Genomic DNA, 21389 nt, shown 5'->3' with positions numbered 1-21389 from the left:
CAGAATTATAATTATTTTACATGTTTCTGAAATTATTTTTAAATGTGGGAGGATTTCTGCTAATGTAAGGTTATGTTTCCCTTACCTTGTCATTTTTTGGACATGACATGAAGTGCATTTCAATCTGTATTTCTTAGACATCACAGTGCTAACAGTCTCTGAGTGGTCTAGCCATGTTTTTCCAATGTCTTTTTTCCTAAGATTATGTTCCCAAACTGTATTTTGTTTTTTCTTTGGTCTTAGGAGTTGTAAGGTATTCAGCCAATTCAATCTCTCTTTTTAGTCTTGGATAATAAACAGGTAACAGGCTGCAGCGAGGAAACAGCTGCTCTGACAGTGATAACTGTGCACCTTTTTATTAGTACTAGAACATTGCAAATGTGTGCAAATCTGAACTCCGTCAAAAGTCGCTCCTGCTGTTAAAGGTGATTGACAGCTCCAGCTCTGCTGCGCTCAACAGAAGCGGACGTCGTGCCACATGACGCCGCAGAGGAGAGGATGTCTCATGTCTCTTAAATCATGTTTCCTCAGCTCCTCTCTTGCTGGTTTCCTAGCATTTCTCCTCGGTGGGAGGGACTTAACTTAGACGCAAGGAAAGGAGGCAAGGAGAGGAAACGCGGATGCAATTAGGAGACTCTGGAAGCAGCCCTTGTAGACCTGTGTAAAGAAGGATGTGTTTGCACCCTTTCACTGTGTCAGTTGCTATATGCGTATTCAACAGTTTATCTGTGATGTTATTCATCACACCAGTTAATGTAATATCAGCCTTATAGTAAGAACAACAGCTGTATTACCCCTGACTCGCCATATGCTAATTTGGCTATAGTTTGGATTTTATAGTTTCAAGGATGAGGCCTACAGTGGCATCATCATTCCAAATCCCTATTTGCAGTTTAAACCAGAAATTTGATTCTAGACATGTAAACAATGTAAACCAGGGCTATTCAACTGGCGGCCCGCGGGCCAGATCTGGCCCGCCAATCAAGTCAAACCGGCCCGCCAATAAGTTCTGTTTTAAAATGGAAAACCTGAAGAAAAAAGTCGCACAAATAACAGACATTTTTTTCACAATAAATCCTTCAAACTAAAATACTAATGTTAGTTTATCAGACAACATCCACTGTTCATCACTGACTGTAAAACTACCTACCCTTCCTTTCACTGTGAACTGAGGGAGGAAATGATCACTTTTCTCCGTGTTTGCAACCACATGATAGCCGACGTGTTTCTGCTGGATGATGGGTTAGTCTCAGAGATCAGAGATGTGCTTTTTAAGAGACATCTTTCCTCTTACCGATTCCTACATTACCGTATATTCATTATACTTGCTATACTTAAACAAGTATATAATAAACACAAATGCAATCATACAAATACAAAAACTTTATTCTAACTGTTGCACAGTACAATTAGATGAAAATACACATTTGTGTGTGGTATGTATTTCAGATTTAGAGCCTGTATCATCTCCCTGAGAATATATAACAACAAAAAGTGATTCTCTGATTTCTACAGTAACACTATTACCTCAAATTAACCACAGCAATGTAATAAAAAATACTTCTATGCATTCATACTTCGGCACTGTTATTTACGTGACAACACCTGAACAGAACACACACCGCTCCCCTTGCTGGAAGCCTCAGACCTCCCGCCGCCAGCCTCCGCCTGGCTTAAACGCTGAAAATTAAATAAAAGAGGGAGACAGGTTTTTCCTGTTTTATCTTATTTTTTTATATTTCTCCCTCTCCCCTCGCTGGAAGCCTCAGACCTCCTGCTGCCCGCTCCCATCTCAAACACGCCGCTGAGCACCCACGGCGCACGCCCGGCCTGTTAAATAGCCTGTAACCATAACAACTGTGTGACACAAACTCCCGTGCCGCACTCTAATGGAAATGCATGTGACTTTTTTTTTTTTTTTTTTACAATCTAGGAACCGTTTGCAGGAACCGTTACTCCAAATGTGATGGAACCGGTTCCGGAACCAGAACTTTGGACCCAGTTCCAAAAAAGAACCGGATACAGATCCCAACCCTAGTGGTTAAGTTTTATACTTGTTCCAAAACTGTTATTATATATATGTTAAACTGTTATTATAATTATGGTGGAATGTCATAGAAATAAAGAGAGACTGCTTTTTCAAATTCAGTGTTTACATGTGGTTTTCAATATGTCCAAAATGTAATTATCAGTGAAACTTGATTTTGTACAGATCATATTGACATCGGTAAATATTTATCGGCCATAACTGCAATTTTAATGTTATCTGTATAGGCTACAATTTCGATATCAGTGGATCCCTTGTATGTTGTGTGTTTTCGCCTTTCACACTGTTAAACAGGGTTGCCACGTGTCTGGAAAGAACTTGAAAGTGCATGAATTAAAAAGATAGAAACGAAGAACTTTAAAGTGCTTGGATTTAGCAAAAGGTCCTTTGTGTGGCTTTGTGTGGTCTGTCAACTTTGAACGATTTAACAATTTTGGGGCAAGAAAACTGGATATTTTTCTACCAAGATGTAGATGATTTTTGGCAACAAAAAACAATATTTCTAATGAGGCACAGACGATTTTATGGCGACAAGTGGGCATTTTTATTGAGACATCAAATATTTTGTGGTGACTAAACAGGATTTAGCAAGACGACAACGATTTTCTGTGTAAATTATTGGTCTTTAATTTTGAAACAATTCTTCTTGAACTGTTAAATTACAAAGAGTGGCAAACCTGGTTTAAGTCAGTCACACATTTTACAAAATGTGAGATACAAGCACTTTGCTAAAGTTCAATTTTAGAATTTTCATGTTAATACACTGAGTAATTGCTTTCTGGAGTTGTCAGTTTTGCTATGGATGATTGAACAGCTGTCTGTATTTATTGATCTACTGAATTGTCATTTAGTTGTTGAAGTCAATGCATTTCACAAGAGCTTGGAAGGCACTCCTTTTACTGTTCACCCCTGCTACCTAATTTCATAAGACTAAACTGAGGTCCATACTACATTTAAGGTTATCTTCATGGTCAATCTGTAGTGGTTCTAAAACGGGTTCAGGGCACCCCCAGAGATCTTTGAGAGTTCTTTTCTCACAGAAAAAAATGATAAAAGCAGTCATGACAATTGGTCTTTTGCATCTTCTCACGATACCTTTGGATGTCTAGAAATGATGTCTGCAGTAAGTATTTTCAACAACAGTCTTACAACGTCCAGAAAAGACTTAAAAAAAACCTTTAAATCGGGCTCTCCTGAAAACGTAATCTGGACATCCAGAAATGAAACGTCCTAACAACGTCTAGAAAAGACGTATAAAAACTCTCATTCTGGCTCCCAAGAAGACGGCTTCTGATGTCCAGAAGGAAATGTCCTAACAACGTCCAGACAAGACGTATAAAAAACTTTCATTCTGGCTCCCCTCAAGACGTTTTCAGACGTCCAGACGGAAACGTCCTAACAACGTCCAGAAAAGACGTATAAAAAAACTTTCATTTTGGCTCCCCTCAAGATGTCTTCTGACATCCAGAAGGAAACGTCCTAACAACGTCCAGAAAAGACGTATAAAAAACTTTCATTCTGGCTCCCCTCAAGACGTCTTCTGGCGTCCAGAAGGAAATGTCCTAACAATGTCCAGAAAAGACGTATAAAAAACTTTCATTCTGGCTCCCCTCAAGACGTCTTCTGACGTCCAGACGGGAACGTCCTAACAACGTCCAGAAAAGACGTATAAAAAACTTTCATTCTGGCTTCCCTCAAGACGTCTTCTGGCGTCCAGACGGGAACGTCCTAACAACGTCCAGAAAAGATGTATAAAAAAAGTTCATTCTGGCTCCCCTGACGACGTCTTCTGGATGTCCCGAAATTACGTCTTTTAGACGTGATCTGGACTACTTTTTGCTCACTGGGTTACTGATGTTCACATTTGAAAACCTCGACCTGGCTTGCTAGCAGCTAGCTAGCTAGAAGACAGCAGAAGGAGGGTTGACAGACTGGTGAGTTGATTTCCTCATCCTGATGAGTAACTCATAGCCACACACCACCATCTTCCAATACATCCACAAAAAAAAACAAAAACACAAAAAAAAAATCACCAACACTTGCAAAATAGACAGAAGAGCCTAAATAAAGCACAAATTTAGAGGAGCTGACAGAAAGGTAACTGGAAGCGTCCAAACCCACGTCCCTGTGATGCTGATCCCCAGGAACCTAAACCCACCTCTCCACCTCAGCTCCATTGATGAACAGAAGACAGGGGTATATGTCTTTGCCTCCTTTTTTCTAAAATTAACATTCAGCCCCTAGATTTTGTTGATGATGAGCAGTAGCTTTTTCTCTAAGCACCACTTTGCAAAATTGATTTCCTCCTGACACGAAGTGTTATCATTTGTAATCCTACCTGTGATGGTGCTGTCACTTGCAAACATCACCACAGAGTTCTTTTTAAGTAAATTGCAGTGAGAATACATTGTTAAATATATAGATAAAAATGAATTCATATATATGTCTATAGCCTACAGATCTTGAACTTGCATGGAGATAGCTGTGTGATTAAGGATATGCTACTGATACCAAACAGAGGAACACACAAAACACTTCTCTGCTTCTTGAGGGCCTTTCCTAGAGCTTGCCTCGACACACAGACACAGACACAGACACACACACACACACACACTAACCCTAACCCTTTAAAAAAAATTCAGGTCATGACACCATATACACTAAGCACAAAAAGTAAGGAAATTTGAGTTTGGTAGATTATTTATTTGTTGTAACAATGCTTCTTGGCTGTAAATCTTGGAAAGCCTGTTTATTTCCCTTTTGAATGGTGCCACATTTGTAAGGAAAATGCATTTGTGGGATGAGCAGCAGAGTTGAGTATGTGGGTTGTGCCTATTGAAATTTAAATTTTCTCTGCCAATGCCAAACAGCTTTGTTTTTGCTGTTGACTCTTGTTTGGTGGATTGGATGATTGAAGTCTGAAGAAACAAGACATATTGGCAATTTAACAATTTTTCATTTAACATATAGGAGTGTCAATAGTGTGTGGAAGAACCATACACAGCCACAACCACCTGGCACCTCCTCCTCATGCTGGTCACCAATATGGTCACACACTGCTGTGGGATGGCATCCCATTCTTCAACCAGCATTTGTCAAGTCAGCCAACGAGAAAATCAAGCAATTGTGAGGGAACAATGGCAGCCGCAACGTGATTTAGCTCAGTCGCCAATCCCTGAAAAAATGGATAAAACCGGGAAATAATAGAGAAAACAAAATACAAAAACAGCCCTCTGATGAGGAATGAATCTAGGTTCAGGAGCAACGAAGTCTGTTAAACTAAAACCTAAAAAGAAAGAGCAGAACTCAACTCAAAGGCAACGTTCACCATGACAGAGAAGAGTGAGATGCAGAGATTGTTTGAGGACTTGAAGGACACCTTTACTAAAGAAATCAAAGAGCTCAAAGATGACCTTAAAGACTTTCGACAAGATACATAACGTGATATTAAAACAATCATGCACCAAACAGCAGATTTACGCATGGACATGGAGAAAACAAAGTGTAGGGGAAATACCTCTTTGAGAATATTTGCACTCGTAATAAATTTTGGGGCACCACCCTCCTAATGAGGGAAGCGACTAATCAAATTAATAACTCCATAAATCACTTATTAATTTGTCAGCACACCTATCAATAATGAATCAAACTCAATATCTGGGTTATGAATTCTCTATATAGTGATCTCAGCTCCTATCCAAAAGATATATACACAGACAACGACTTGGCGATAAATGAAGATTTATTTAAACTAAATAGGTAACAACTGAATAAATGAAAAGCAAATGATGATTATATGACACAACACAAAATTAACAGTATATAAATAGAAGGAAATGAGAAGTAGCACTCGTGTGAGTTACTTAGTTTGGTGATAGTGGGAGAGTATATTAAAATAGCCTATGTTATAAATGGGGAATGCAGGGATACGCAAAACCATTCACGTAGGCCTAATGAAACCTAAATCAAAATCAGGATAATTAACTAAACCTCCTGCTCGACTTCACTCTTCACCGCACAGTGGCTCACTCAAGTTATGTAAGTTTTGGCCTACTTTTAGCAGCGGGGATGAAAGGCAAAGCTCCTTTAGGGCCCCTGGACTGTCGTTCCACGGCTCCTGGACTTTGCAGCAGAATGGAACAGCTGTCTCATGGCAGGAGAGGGAAAGCGGTTGAATTTGCGATGTCCTGTGGGTGCCCACTGGGCTGATTCATGCTGCAGAAGGCCTTTGGGCTTGGCAGGAGGACCACTGTGGCAACTGGCTGGCAGACAGTTCCGATGAATCTGGAGTGAAGAGGATGGTCGGCAGATGCTGGTCTACTTCGTTCTGGTTACTCGCTTATAATAATGGTGATAACAAGTTTGCTGGCCGTTTGATATTGCTGTCAAAGTTATTATTACGCGCAAAAATGTTGAAAACACTGGCGATAAAAGAAAACTGGATCGATAAAATTTAAAAGTGCAAAATAACTTTGCTCGTGAGCACAAAAGAGTTAAAAGTGTAATAAAGGAAATTACGCACGACAAGAAGATGAAATACGAATAAGCACGGCAGAACTCACAGTACAAATAATAGGGAATAACTAACAAAAGACACAGGGCAAAAAGAAAAGAGCAGATAACTAAAAAGGAAAAAGACACTGCTAGAATGAACTGAAAAGAACAAGAGACGAAAAGAACAAGAAACTGAGCCGCGCCGAGCGCACGGGTATTTGACTGGCCAAAAAGTGGGCGGCCTTGATCAGGGAGGCTTCCCTCGTGATGAAAAATATATCACCATGGGATATACTCAGAGGAAACATTAATGCTTTCCTGATATGAGGTCGTATACTTTAATATGTTACGCGCAAGGGACGCATACTCTTCCCACTATGGTCAACATTGATTCTTAACATCGAATTAAACATACAGATTAACATTAAATCAGAATACACTTATTATGCCATGATATCAGCTAGCCTGCGTTGAATACACACACTCTAGATTAACTCAATGACAATATATGATGAAAAACAAAATGAAGGACCACGTATTCATGCAACAAATTGATTAATAATCCCTAATTATATCTTCATTCAAAACATATAAAGTTGACTTCCTTGCAGTAACTCTTCTTAACTCCGCCACAAGATGGTAGTATGGCTACATGTTAGAGAGTTGAAACTAATATGTTTCTGCAACTTAATAATCTTTTGTTTTAACAGGGTTAAAGCAAAGTATCATTCAGATAAAAACATGATCATGTGCATGTACAAATCAGGACATGTCAAATGGCCAACAAAGAGGAACAAGAATAATCTCACTGGCAACATACATTTCAATTTTATCACACAGAAGCATTTGTTCAGCGAGGGGTAGCGTGTTGATAATGCGCAGCAAAAAAAGGCAAAACTCGTGAAGACTCGTTTGGAAGAACTTGGAGATCAGATGGACTAAGTTCAAGTTCAAGTTCACTTTGTTATTGTCCCGGATGGGCAACTTGGGTTGCAGCAGGGATAGAAATGACAAAACATTGCAACAGACAAGTAAGATCTTAAAAAACAGCAAATATCTAACAATATTTACAAGCACAGATAACCTCAATGACATTTCATACTATAATCAATTTGCCACCTACCTAACCCTACAACAATAAATACATGTATGAGTACACGAACATGAACATGAATGTGAATATATATATATATAATTAAAGCTGCAAGCAGCTGTGATCGGGCCCTCGCTGTCCTGCACCACCGCGGGGGGCCAGCAGCACGCATAACTGAAGCAGTTATGTGAAAACCCAGAGTAAGTAAACCCTGATGTGGTGTGACGTTTTTGTAATTTAAACAGCAGTACACCACCACCATTCACTATGACTTCAATAATAAACAAAGTAGAATAACCACTTTCTAGACGATGTCAACAATAACCGAAAATTTATAAGCTTCATGGAAAAAATCATGGTATAGTCGTTCTACTGGATTGCATTAGATTACACGGGTGTACACAAAGTGGCCAGTGACTGTATGTTACATACATACCGTATTTCCTCAAATAGTAGCCAGGGCTACTATTAACAAAATATTAGTTTTGGACAAGGCTGCAAATAGGGGCAGGCTACTATTTGAAGGAGGCTTTTAATAAAAGAAAAAAAAAAATCACAACCAAATTTGAAAATACAAATGCTGTAACCATCCCTCGGTGCCCCCCAACCCCATCTTATCTGTTTACAATCAGCTGAGAGTGCGCAACTGCGCATGTGCCTGGATGAGGGTTTATGTGTGTGTGGATGTGCATCTCTGTGTCTGTCAATTCAATCAAGCAATTTTATTTATAAAGCCCAATATCACAAATCACAATTTGCCTCACAGGGCTTTACAGCATACGACATCCCTCTGTCCTTTGGACCCTCACAGCGGATAAGGAAAAACTCCCCAAAAAACCCCTTTAACGGGAAAAAAACGGTAGAAGAGAAGGAAGAGCAACTGAGGAGGGATCCCTCTTCCTGGACGGAAGTGTGTAATCCGGGTCTAGCGTTCTATAAATGCCAAAACGTCAAATAAACACCTCCGGTTTATAAAAGAGGCCGGCGTTTATTCATTAATTTTTTTTTTTAGACCCGGTTACTAAAAGAGGCCAGCTGCTAATAGGGGCCCGGTTTTAAATTGAGGAAATACGGTATGTTGATGGTGGGATGGGACGAGAGTACACCTCAAAATAATCACTGGAACACGGGGAGAACATGCTAACTCCACACTCATAAATCACCACAACTCCTGAGGGAACAACAACATAAAATGTTCCCTAGCAGTCTGTTTATTCCCAACAATGAGAAGTAATGCCAGTCACTTCACTATATGCTCTGGGCAAGCACTTATCCATAACATAACCACAACAACATTTGCAATTTAGCCTTATTTAACATGCCTGGGTTGTAGGCTAATGTTACTCAACATGGAGGTAACGTTACAACAGAGGTATTGGTGAACAAAATACACAACGATCACTTACCACATCTGCTCATTTTGTGATGCCGACAGATGGTATGATAGTATCTTTCAACAAAAGCGCATTGTTTCATCCTGTCCGTATTTTTGGTTGGTACTACGTGAAACTTCACTCTGCTCCACGTCTTGAGCTTGTTACCACAACCTTTTACAATACATGTGTAAACCATGATTTAAAACAGCACTCTGTAAACTTTTCTCAAACTTTCTGGTGCATCCAGCTGACTATACCGCAAATGCAAGGCTGCAAGCAATAACTACAGCACTGTCTGAGGTACGCACTGTGTCACTCCGCCCAGTGGTTTACTCAAGAAAGTAGTTCCGAGTATTTGCTTCATGTGTCGTAATGTTACTTAATTATACATTATTATTTCATAGCGTGGGGAATGCGCAAGCCATGTGTTTTCCACTGGAGCGTTTTGGAGTCATTTGATGGTGTATTTGATTAGTTTTGAGGGAGAGAGGGGGCTTTACCATTCACCTCCATTTTGTGCGCTGAGCAGTAGGCAGCTCTGTCCCACCGATCTCAAAACAGCAGGCACTGACAATTAAAGGTTCCTACTCATATGACTATAGGGATTACGGCAATAGGCGAATTTGCCAAAATGTCAAACTATCCCTTTATATCTAACATCACTTTCTTTTCATATTAGCCTTTGAAAAAGTCATTCTATGTTGTTCAGTGTTTTTAATAATTGGGTGAAAAAATTTAAAACAGACCCATGATTGCTCCTCACTTTGGTTTTATACATATTCCACATATTAAACAAAGTAAAAGTTTACTCAGTCACTATTTCAGCTTGAGTAGCTTTTACCACCAACAGATGCTGATTACCACACATCTAGTCTCCTAACATCCTGTTGAGTAGATGAACATGTGGAAAAAAGCACAGGTGGTGGTCACCTCCACCTCCACCTCTACCACGTCTAACAAAAGGCAGAGAAACTGGCATGGAAAGGGAGTTGTTGACAAAACTAAAAAAATAAATGACTAGTGATTGTTGTTTTTGTATCTGTAGAATTCATTAAATTACAAGGTGTGGAAATCACAAAATCAATGCCAAAATGAAAAGTTTGAATCAAAATGGCCGACTTCCTGTTTGGAGTAGTGCATTGGTGGCAGAGACTTTTTTGTGCATCTGGGCAACTTACACATATGTGCACATTTTCACCTTCCTACTCCAAAAAAACCCCTATGGGGAGGGTTTTTTGAAAATTTCAAGGGGGCGCTTTAGAGGCATTTTGTCCCCCCCAAAGGCGACGCCCCTATCAGATTTAAGAGCTGCAATTCTTGAACTGTGTATCAATTTTCATGAGGAGATGTGGTCGTTGAAGCCATCAAAAAGCCAAACGTATTTAGTGGCGAGGGATTGATAGTTACCACGCCGCCACAGGGACAACATTAGACGTAGCTTCACAGCATTCATAAGGTAGCTTCACCAACTTGTTCTGCATGCATTAGAAGTGGAATGAAGTTGATGTGGTCAAGTTTGTGGCATTAGTACATGTTAAAGTAAAAACTAGACACTTCCTATTACCACCGAGGGTTGCTATGAGTAAGGTGGGATATTAACATATTGGGGCCTTCAGGGCAGAGCCATCATCATGTGCAGGAAGTTTGAAGCTGCTGAGATCAAGTATGTGGGCGGGAGAGCCGTTCGAAATTCGATGGCAAGAAAATGAAAAGTCGCCAAAATTTGTCACGCCCTAGCAGCCACGCCCCTTGACATAAAGAAAAGCTTTTAATAAATTTTGATCAGCATGTTCTCAGGATGATCTGTAGCCAATTTGAAGTCGATCGGATGAAATCCCTAGGAGGAGTTCGTTAAAATTTAAGATGTGTAAATAGCCGTAACGAAAATGTTCAAAACAAAACGGCTGAATTCCTGTTGGGATTTTATCATGACGTCAGGAGACTTTTTTGTGCGTCTCGGTATGATACATGTGTGTACCAAATTTTGTTTGCCTACGACAAATTAAACCCAACGGGGAGGGGTTTTTGAAAATTTGTAGGGCACGCTATTACGGCATTTTGCGTCGACCATGTGCAACCGCCCAAAATTATCAAATTTCGGATGCGGCCGGACGAATGTGGAAAGTTAGAAGCATTTTGAAATTTGGGAAAGGGGCGAAATTGGGGCACGAAATGTCATAAGAATAGTAATAATAATTAAAGCTGCAAGCAGTGATGAACGGGCCCTGGCAGTCCATGCGCATCGGGGCATGCTGCCGTCAGGGGGCGTGCACCTAGATGTCTTGTCAGCTGTAATAAATAAAAAAATAAACGTTATCTCTTACTTACATTTTCAGTATACAGGTAGGCACCCAACCCACGTATGTATTTTTCCAAAAAGTAGAAGCTGAATACATGCTCAATAGTTCAAGGTCTTCTGACTCTTTTAAAGTTGACATGGTGTCTCTAGCTCAAAGTTTGAGGGACAAGAAGAGGTTGAAATTCGATGAGTTCTGAAGAGGATTTGAAGATTTTTGAATTTGCTCCCATTCACACTAATTAGACTGCCACCAGAGCGCCATCTATTAGCCAATTTGCACCGAATTTTGCACAAAGAAAGTTTGATGGAGATCGGAACATTTACGCCAAATATAGCAATTTCCTGTTTAATGGCGAGACATCAAAATTAAACCCTCTGCAGCACGCGTAGACACTAATGATATGTCATGTTTGTGTATATCAAATACACACCATAGCACTGAAATTTCAGGTTAATCCAAAGATAAGTGTCTGGTAAGAAGTACTTCCTTTCACCAGTAGGTGGTGCTATGACTATCACGGAATATTGTCAAATAAATGTGTTCAGGGTGGGACAAATATGAATCATGTCAAGTTTGTTGGACAACGGACCATTTACTCCAAATTTATATCAATTTCCGGTTTCATGGTAAGACATCAAAAGTAAACCCTCTGCAGTACACGTAGACATTAATGATATGTCATGTTTGTGAACATCAAATATAGACCACAGCATTGAAATTTCAGGTTAATCCAAAGATAAGTGTCTGATGAGACCTACTTCCTGTTGCCACTAGGTGGGTCTATGAGTATCAGGCAATATGGTAATGAAAATGTGTTCAGGGCGGGACTAATATGAATCATGTGAAGTTTGGTGGAGACAGGACCATTTATGCCAAAGCTACAGCAATTTCGTTTTTCATGGCGAGACCTCAAGATTCAACGCTCAGCAGCAGGCACGCCATTCAACATTGGGCAAATCCTGTGATAACTTTTGGTCACAACGTAGTCACGCTTACATACACCAAGTTTGGAGCCAATCTGATTAAATCTGTAGGACAAGTTCATTAATTTACAAGCCCTGGAAACGACCAAAAATGCACAAAAGTGGCACAAGTAAATTCAAAATGGCGGACTTCCTGTTAGGTTTGGAGCATGGCTCCAAGAGGCTTTTTTGAACGTGATTGAGTGTTACAGGTGCCCAACAAGTTTCATACATGCAGGTCAAAGCAGCTTTGGGGGCTGCTTAATTGAAATATTCTAGGGGGCGCTGTTGAGCCATCTTGGTGCATCAAAGCACAAAAATCACATCAGACAACAGGACATGCAACCTGGAATGTGTATGCCACGTTTAGTGAGTTTTCAAGCATCCCTTGTCCCTTCAAACAAAGTTTCATGAGTTTTCGGGTATGTTAAGCCTCCCAAAAAGGCAATTCATTTGGAGGAGGAAGAAGAAGAAGAAGAATAAAAAATCCTTGCATTTCAATAGGGTCCTCGCACTGCTAGGTGCTCAGGCCCTAATAATAATAATATAAGCTGCAAGCAGCTGTGATCGGGCCCTCGCTCCCCCATGCAACCATGGGGGCCTGAGGCACGTGGGGGGTGAAGGGAGAGAAGGGAGAATAAACCTGGCAGGAGCAAAAAAACGCAATGTTGCGGCAGCCTACAGCATTACAGGACACGTGTGTCACTGTGGAGATTCATTGACTTGATTGTCATGTGGACACAAAATGTAGTTGATTAGGTCAGGAGTTTGAGGTTGGTGTTTGTCAGTGTAAAAGATGGCATTTCCTGTTTCCACAAGGGTGGCGCAATGAGTAAGATGGTCTTATCATGTAAAGGAATTCTGAAGCAGTTTGGATGAATTATGTGGGAGAGAGAGCTGCTTGAATATGCATGGCAATGGATCAAAAATGGCAGCGCCATAGCAGCCACGCCCTTTGACCTACAGACATGCAGAGCACAATTTTCGATCAGGATGGTCTCTGGATGATCTGTCAAAAAAACTGAAGTTGACTGGATGAAATCCCTAGGACATGTGGAAATCACGCCAAAATGACAAGACAAAGTCAAAATCAAAATGGCCGACTTCCCGTTTGGAGTTGACCATTGGTGCAAGAGACTTTTATGTGTATCTGGACAACATACACGTGTGTACTAATTTTCATGTTCCAACTCCAAAAAAAAACCCTATGGGGAGGGGTTTTTGAAAATTTGAAGGGGGTTCTATAAAGGTATTTTGTCCCCCCCATGGGCGACGCCCCTATCAGATGTAAGAGCTCGCCATTCTTGAACTGTGTATCAATTTTCATGAGGATATGAGGTCGCTGAAGCCATCAAAAACCCAAACATATTTGGTGGCGAGGGAGGCACCATAGTGGCCACGCCCCTTGACATAGAGAAAAGCTTTTAATAAATTTTGATCAGCATGGTCTCTGGATGATCTGTAAAAAATTTGAAGTCGACTGGATGAAATCCCTAGGACTAGTTCGTTAAAATACAACATGTGGAAATCACGCCAAAATGACAAGTCAAAATCAAAATGGCCGACTTCCTGTTTGGAGTAGACCACTGGTGCAAGAGACTTTTATGTGCGTCTGGACAACATACACTTGTGTACCAATTTTCTTGTTCCTACTCCAAAAAAAACCCTATGGGGAGGGGTTTTTGAAAATTACAAAAGGGAGCTATAGAGGCATTTTCTGCCCCCCATGGGTGAAGCCCCTATCAGATGTAAGAGCTCACCATTTTTGAGCTGTGTATCAATTTTCATGAGCATATGAGGTCGCTGAAGCCATCAAAAAGCCAAACGTATTTATTGGCGAGGGATCGATAGTCGCCACGCTAGAATTGAGTTTTACAGTCACTTCATCTGCTCACCTGCTGGGTTTATTGCGTTTGTAACAGATGATGAAGACCGGAGGCTAGAGACCGGATGGCAGCGTGAGACCGCGAGACCACTGTGGGATTTTGAGATCAACATGGCGGCGCCTAGCTGCTAGATTAGATATCAACAAAATAGCCAAACAAATATAATTACCTAACGGGTGACAACTCCAGCCTGCACCATCAGCCAGAGTGGAGGACCTAGAAGAGTTTATCGATCAATACTACTACGAGTGCGTCATGGAGGGTCCTGCCGACAACCCCAATAAGAGGAAGAAGACCGACTCAGCCACCGATACACAAGACTTGTTATCCTCCGAATTTAGCGTCTTGGAATCCATCAACAAGAAGCTAGAAGTGCTCGGTATGCTTCACCAGGAGATAAAAGACCTGAAGGTAAGCTTGGAGTTCACTTAACAGCAGATTAGCGACCTGCAGCAAAACAACGCTGAACTCCGCTCCACCTTAGCGGCGGTCACATCAGATGTAGATCTTCTCAAAAAGGAAAATAAACTCCTGAAGGAAACTGTCCTCGACGTGCAGTCCAGAAGTATGAGAGACAATTTAATCATTTCTGGCATCCCGGAGAGCACACCAGACAACCCAGAAGTCCAGGTAAAAAAGTTCATGGTGATGGCCCTCAAGATCCCGACGGAGACTGTCAACAACATCACCTTTCACCGCGTCCACAGGCTCGGACCCCGAGGAGGCCAGCGTCCTCGTCCAATCATCGCCAAATTCGAACATTATCAGCAGAAAATGCTCGTTAAGAGTAAAGGACGAGAGCTAAAAGGCACTTCGTTCGGTATGAACGATCAGTTCCCCAGGGAAATCAACGAGAGGCGTAAAGTGTTATATCCCATTTTAAAAGAGCACAGGCAGAAGGGAAATAGGACCTCTCTTGTGGTCGACAAATTATACATAGATGGGCAGCTGTTCCGCCACTCTACCACCACCCCATGGCTCTTCTAAGTGAGATAAGTGCCCCTAAAACCACAAAACAAAGTAGAACCATAGCTTAATTGTATCATAAAAGGAATTAAAAAAAAATAAAATAAATAAATTAAAAAAAAGATGCGTGTATACATGTATATATATATTGGGGCTGCACTATTCTTGAAATAAATAAATAAATATATGTATGTATATTTCATTCAAAATGGTACTCTGACACATTTCTCCTGCAACAGATAATTAAGCATTCCTGCGATTGCAATGCAATTAATCATGCGGCCCTGGTATATATGTATGTATGTATGTATATATGCAGATGTATATGTATGTACATGTGGTTATGTGGATATATATATGTCTATATATATATATACAGTTCAGGCCAAAAGTTTGGACAAACCTTCTCATTCAATGCGTTTTCTTTATTTTCATGACTATTTACATTGTAGATTCTCACTGAAGGCATCAAAACTATGAATGAACACATGTGGAGTTATGTACTTAACAAAAAAAAGGTGAAATAACTGAAAACATGTTTTATATTCTAGTTTCTTCAAAATAGCCACCCTTTGCTCTGATTACTGCTTTGCACACTCTTGGCATTCTCTCGATGAGCTTCAAGAGGTAGTCACCTGAAATGGTTTCCACTTCACAGGTGTGCCTTATCAGGGTTAATTAGTGGAATTTCTTGCTTTATCAATGGGGTTGGGACCATCAGTTGTGTTGTGCAGAAGTCAGGTTAATACACAGCCGACAGCCCTATTGGACAACTGTTAAAATTCATATGGCATTCATTCATTCATATGGCAAGAACCAATCAGCTAACTAAAGAAAAAACAGTGGCCATCATTACTTTAAGAAATGAAGGTCAGTCAGTCCGGAAAATTGCAAAAACTTTAAATGTGTCCCCAAGTGGAGTCGCAAAAACCATCAAGCACTACAACGAAACTGGCACACATGAGGACCGACCCAGGAAAGGAAGACCAAGAGTCACCTCCGCTTCTGAGGATAAGTTCATCCGAGTCACCAGCCTCAGAAATCGCAAGTTAACAGCAGCTCAGATCAGAGACCAGATGAATGCCACACAGAGTTCTAGCAGCAGACCCATCTCTAGAACAACTGTTAAGAGGAGACTGCGCGAATCAGACCTTCATGGTCAAATAGCTGCTAGGAAACCACTGCTAAGGAGAGGCAACAAGCAGAAGAGATTTGTTTGGGCCAAGAAACACAAGGAATGGACATTAGACCAGTGGAAATCTGTGCTTTGGTCTGATGAGTCCAAATTTGAGATCTTTGGTTCCAACCGCCGTGTCTTTGTGAGACGCAGAAAAGGTGAACGGATGGATTCCACATGCCTGGTTCCCATTGTGAAGCATGGAGGAGGAGGTGTGGAGGTGTGATGGTGTGGGGGTGTTTTGCTGGTGACACTGTTGGGGATTTATTCAAAATTGAAGGCACACTGAGCCAGCATGGCTACCACAGCATCCTGCAGCGACATGCCATCCCATTCGGTTTGCGTTTAGTTGGACGATCATTTATTTTTCAACAGGACAATGACCCCAAACACACCTCCAGGCTGTGTAAGGGCTATTTGACCAAGAAGGAGAGTGATGGAGTGCTGCGGCAGATGACCTGGCTTCCACAGTCACTGGACCTGAACCCAATCGAGATGGTTTGGGGTGAGCTGGACCGCAGAGTGAAGGCAAAGGGGCCAACAAGTGCTAAACACCTCTGGGAACTCCTTCAAGACTGTTGGAAAACCATTTCAGGTGACTACCTCTTGAAGCTCATCGAGAGAATGCCAAGAGTGTGCAAAGCAGTAATCAGAGCAAAGGGTGGCTATTTTGAAGAAACTAGAATATAAAACATGTTTTCAGTTATTTCACCTTTTTTTGTTAAGTACATAACTCCACATGTGTTCATTCATAGTTTTGATGCCTTCAGTGAGAATCTACAATGTAAATAGTCATGAAAATAAAGAAAACACATTGAATGAGAAGGTGTGTCCAAACTTTTGGCCTGTACTGTATACTCATGCAAAATCCACGCAGATAGAAACTCACATAGAAACACACACAGATCATTCTCCATACCCACACACAGTATGATAAAACCCCCACTTTGTCAATGTCACACCTAAACTTGGTTTCCTGGAATGTACATGGCATCCGCTCACAGGCGAAAAAAATTAAAGTGATGGACTTTGTCACAAGATTGAAAACAGATATTTTTCTCCTACAAGAAACCCACTTGCTAAAGTCAGAAGAAAAATCTCTTAAAGATCCAAATTTTAATCAAATTTTTTCATCCTGCTATAACAACAGACAAAGAGGTGTCTCTATCATGGTCCACAAGAGACTACCATTTACTTTAAACAGCACGGTAACAGACCCAGAAGGCCGCTACATCATTGTTCAGGCAACAATCTTTAACAAATTATATACAATTGTTAATCTGTATGCCCCTAATAATGATGATCCAGCCTTCTTTCACACAATCTTCTCTTTACTATCTAACCTATCAGACAGCTCGACAACTATAATTGGAAGAGACTTTAACACAGTCCTAAATGCTTCATTAGACCGATCTAGCAACTCAGTACACACAAAGCAATCACAATCGGCTAAGGTAATACAGGAATACATGGATGATTTTGGGCTTGGCGATGGCTGGAGACTCAAATACCCATCGAAGAGGGAATATACTTTCTTCTCTCCTGTGCATCGCTCATTTTCAAGAATTGACTTTTTTCTCTTAAATAACTCCATCTCACAAAAAATTACCACAAAAATACACCCGATCATTATCAGCGACCATGCACCAATATCACTCAATCTGCAAATAGAAACCATCCATAAACGGCCTTCAACATGACGCTTTAATATCTCTTTACTCAAAGACCCAGACTTTGACAAAATGGTGAGACGGGAGTGGGCAAACTTTCTTGAAGACAATGACTCTCCAATTTTATCTCCATCTTTAATATGGGAAACTGGGAAGGCAGTAATCAGAGGAAAAATTATATCATACTCCTCCTACAAGAAGAAAAAGGAATTGCAAGCAGAAAAAAACATTGAGGAAAAAATTAAACAACTAACACAGGAATATGCAAACAATCCAAGTGATCAAGTATGGACCCAATTACAGTGTACAAAATCGCAACTGGACAATATTCTATCAAAGAAAACTGAATTTATCATACAGCAACTAAGATATAATAATTTTGAACACAGTAACAAATCAGGAAAATTTTTGGCTAATCAGCTCCAACGCAATAAAGAAAAATCTCTGATACCAACAATCCAGGGGCCGTCCGGAAATTATACACAATCTCCTCAGGAGATCAATCAGATTTTCTATTCTTTCTACCATAACTTATATTCAACAGTAAACAATCCAAACCCAGAAGATATTCAGGCTTTTCTCGATAACCTAAATTTACCTCAGTTATCCACGGAACACAGAAATATGTTAGACGCCCCCCTGACTATTAATAACCTGCAGAGCGCATTAGACAAAATGCCAACAGGTAAGGCTCCAGGTCCAGACGGCTTTCCTGCCGAATTTATAAATTAGCACCACTTTTCATCAGGACAGTGACAGAGATCAAAAAGAACGGAGGTATAAGACCTCACATGAATACAGCAGCAATCAAATTATTACTAAAGCCAGACAAAGACCCCACGCTTCCTTCTAGCTACCGTCCTCTATCACTAATTAACAGTGATATCAAAATTATCTCAAAGGCACTTGCTTCTAGACTGGAGAAAATAATCGCATCAATAATTCATAATGATCAAACGGGCTTCATTAATGGCAGACACTCAAGCAATAATGTCAGAAGAGTTCTTAATCTGATAAGTAAAGCACAACGCGTTAATACAAAAGCAATTATTTTGTCACTTGATGCAGAAAAAGCCTTCGACAAGGTCAACTGGTCCTTCCTATTTGCCACCCTGAATGGATTTGGCTTTGGAGAGTCATTTATCCAGTGGGTATCAGCCTTATACAATTCCCCTAAGGCCACAGTCACCACCAACGGGATCACATCTAAAAGCTTCATTTTGCAGAGAGGAACCAGACAAGGGTGCCCACTCTCGCCTCTACTGTTTGCAATATTCATCGAACCATTGGCTATGGCAGTCCGTCAGAACAGCAAGATCATAGGTATCCATTCCGCCAATTCAGACTCTCTGACCTCCCGTTTATCACCACTACACTCAGACGTCATAACTGTTTTAAGAACCCAATGATTGCTTCCACCTTATCAGCCTGGTGGAAAACACTAGAAATCACAAACTCTCCGATAGAACCTTGCTTGCTCTCTCCAATTTGGCACAACCCGGATTTTGAAATTAACAAAAGACCTCTCCATTTTAGCACATGGGAGATGAAGGGAGTAACTCATCTCCATCACCTTTTCCAAGACAATATACTTATGACATACACAAACTTATTTCAAACTTTTGAAATAAGAAATGGCAATTTTCTACAATATTTACAATTGATAAAAACAATCAAGAGGAGAATTCCAGCGCCTCAGGACACTTTGCAGCCACCAGAATTTGCCAAACATATTACAAAGCTTTCTCCGAGTAATAAGAAGAACCTTTCTAAGATTTAGAAATTACTGTCAAAGACCAGTTCTATACATTTACCAACTTTAAAATGGGAAAAAGAACTGGGTGTATCACCGGACCCTGACTTCTGGACTCAGATATGCAAAAATACATTTAAGATGACAAGACACACTAATATACAACTTATCCAATTTAAAGTACTCCACAGAACACACATCACCCAACAAAAGATGAATAGAATGGGCTTTAGTCAGTCTGACACATGCACTCAGTGTACTCAGAACACTGCAGACACCTACTTTCATGCACTCTGGTTATGTTCACCCGTCCAGCACTTCTGGTCTACAGTCACCCAAAAACTCTCCTCCATTTTGGACTGCAGGATCCCATTATCTCCCAACCTGTGCTTAATTGGTGACCTGATGACAATTGACCTCCCAAACAGCCACTGCAACTCTCTTCTTGTAGCTCTCGCCATCGCCAAGAAAACAATCCTAGTCAACTGGAAAGATAAACAGACCCTCAACATCAACCACTGGCTGAATCACCTTGTAGAACATATTTCGCTGGAGAAAATATCTGCTGGCCACAGAAACCAATTAACATACTTTACAGAAAAATGGTCACCATTTATTCACTCACTAAACGTGTCTGTATAGTGCCACTCAGCCTGTGAGCATATGCCACCTGTACATATAAATATTACAACTCAAGAAAGACTGTGTAATATGTAACGTGTTTCTGTTAATGATGTAACCCCTAATCCCTCTATCTCTCTCACCACAATACACCACAGCGGTTCATCAGAACTCAAGGTCTTAAGCATGTGTTAGGTGCACCTTCTTCCCCTTGAATCCAGGCCTGCTCCCTGGCTCTGTGGGGGATTGCGGGGCTGGGCTTTTTCCCCTGGGGGCGGGTGTGTCTGGACTGCTCGCCCTGTGTGCCTGGGGGGGGGGGGGGGGGGGCGGGGTCTCCTCGTGCTCCCTGGGCCTTGGGCGGCGTGGCCGGTCCCCCCTGGGGGGCTGTTTCCGCCCCTGGTGGTGCGGGGTGGGTGGGCTCCTCCTCCCCCCCCCTTCGCTCCGCTCCTGCCCTTCCCCCTCCCTCCTCCCTCCCCCCTCTCCCCGTCCCTCCCTGCTCCTCTCTCCCGGCCTCGGGTGGGCCCGGGGTCCTCCCCTGGGTTGTGGGGCCTGGCGTGGGGACTGGGTGCTGCCTGCGGGGGGTGTTCTGGTGCTGCACAGTGTGGGCCTGCCCGTTGGTGTGCGGCCGCCGGTGGGGGGCGGGTCGGATTGCCTGGCGGTCCGGCTTTGGGTCTGTGGCGGTCTGGGGGGGTACTGGCGGGGTTGCGGGTTGGTCTGTGCTCCTGCGCGTTGGGGTTCGGGGGGGCTGGGTGGGGCCCGTCGTCCGTGCACCCTGGTGGCGCGCCTTGTCCTTCTGCTGGGGGCCGATTTGCTGCGGGCGGTGTGGCCCAGGTCGGGACCACTGCGGGGGCCCGACGCTGCAGTTGCCAGGGGGGCGGGGTTAGGTGGGGGCCCGTTGGGTTTCCTTGGGGCCCGCCTGGCCCACTGTCCATGGGCGCTGGGGACCTCGCGGCGCTGGGGTCTGGTTGGCGCCACCTCCTGGCCCCTCCCATCCATCCCTCCAGCCCTTGGGCCGGGCCTACACTGGCCTGGCCTCCTAACCCA

This window comes from Epinephelus lanceolatus, chromosome 7 (genome assembly GCF_041903045.1).
Source record: "Epinephelus lanceolatus isolate andai-2023 chromosome 7, ASM4190304v1, whole genome shotgun sequence".
Taxonomy (NCBI): Eukaryota; Metazoa; Chordata; class Actinopteri; order Perciformes; family Serranidae; genus Epinephelus; species Epinephelus lanceolatus.
This window is presented reverse-complemented; position numbering follows the sequence as displayed.